The sequence below is a fragment of the Protopterus annectens genome, chromosome 1.part1, assembly GCF_019279795.1.
Source record: "Protopterus annectens isolate FY-2018-M chromosome 1.part1, PAN1.0, whole genome shotgun sequence".
Lineage (NCBI taxonomy): Eukaryota > Metazoa > Chordata > Ceratodontiformes > Protopteridae > Protopterus > Protopterus annectens.
The window spans coordinates 116741690-116743412 of NC_056726.1; the positions used below are offsets into that span (position 1 = coordinate 116741690).

Here is a 1723-nt window from a genome sequence, read left to right on the forward strand (position 1 = left end):
CTTCATACCCTTCAGAAAATTCATGCTAATGGAAAATGTGTTATTCCATCAACTTTTTAAGTTTATAAAAGCAATATTTAAAAAATGACCCTATTTTTGTTCCCCCTCCCCCACTATTTGGCTTTGTCTAGATTTCTTGCTTTAAGAGGTTGAGAGGTATGGAGACAGAATGAGCTGTCCAGAATCCTTGGAATACCACCACAGTAATGAATTAATGACTTTATCTGCAAAAACATGAATGAATCAGTGACTTTACCTCTAAACATCTGTGTTAACAACCTTACATTCAAGCTGAACATTTTCATTACACCTGGCCATCCACACTGTTTCTTTGCCTGTACAAAAAAAGCAGTTTCCCTTACTGATCCTGAAATGTGGAAATCCGCTGTCAGATTTCTGTTTACCTTGCCTTCTCTTCCCAAAATTTCAAGCCATTTCTTTTTGGAAAATGCATATAGTCATTGCAACAGAACAGCACTTTAATATAATTCATATCTGGAAAACTTAAACTAGACTGAATTTACTCAATCTAAGAATGTAAATGCTGCATATAACACTACAAAATAGTGTTGTTTTTTCACAAGTCTTACCACAATATCACCTATGAACGTACCTTGGACTGACTTATTAATGTATGTATCTATATTGAAGCTACTGTGTGTATATCTTGATTTGCCTATATTGCATATCTGTAAATGTTATGTCTGAAAATGGCCCTTGTGTTTCACCCAAATTTTGCATTATTTCTATGTGCAACTGTGCTGTGACTGAAAAGGTCCTATTTTTGATCCAGTTCACCTACACGCAAAATAAGTAAATAAATTGCATACACAGTGTTTCAGGTATGCAGATAAGGTCATTTGTCGGTATGTCTATTTAGCACACAGCATTAAGTATAGCAGACATAGTTCTCAATCTTCTATCTCTAAAATGTCCAGCACTACCTCACATAATGTGGAACAGGTGGGCAAAATGTAGAACACCTGCTGATAGATTACCAACAGCTTTAACTAGGATAGTTAAAATGCGTTATTTTATACTTAGGTTCATAGGTGTATACTAGGCTGATGTAATGCCACAGGGACCTTTTCAAGACTAGGCATCTATCCCAAATGCATCTGACAAGTTTATATACCTTAATATTATTTTAAGGGAGGGATGTAGGCTAGAGCTTGGGTGATTAAACATTAAGTATAAGGGGACTTGAACCATTCAATGACTCTCAAAACTCCTACTTTAATCCACTGTACTAAATGAAAGTTTAAAAATATGTTACATTTCTCAAATTTGCATGTTCTTCAGGGGCCATGATAATTTTTCTGTATCATTCCACTTTTAGGAATTTATATGATTCAGTATCATTTAACATGGATATCAGTTAAAACTTTTTAACACTGAATATGTGTGACAGATCCTTTCAATATGGAACTGCAAGGGAAATAGACTTTTTAAGAATTAAAATGAGGAACACTTCTCACAATGAGGCACACTTGAGATGTATGATATCAGATATTCATTAATATTAATTTGTCTGGCTTTCAGTCCTCCTGTTTTCATTTGCTTACTGTGTAACCCTAAGCAATCCACTTAACTGCCAGGTGTTTTATTTTTCTTCTATTTTTATTTATTCTTTGTTAACCAGGTTAGTCCCACTAAGATAGTAGCCTCTTTCCAGAGGAGATTTGAGGTGGTATTTATACTACACGAGGAAATTTGGCCAGGG

General features: G+C 34.8%; 1 pseudogene; it reads right to left on the bottom strand.

The window, feature by feature from the left end:
* Positions 1-1263: 1263 nt before the first annotated feature.
* On the bottom strand, positions 1264-1362 carry LOC122817352 (annotated as a pseudogene).
* Between the last annotated feature and the right edge of the window lie 361 nt (positions 1363-1723).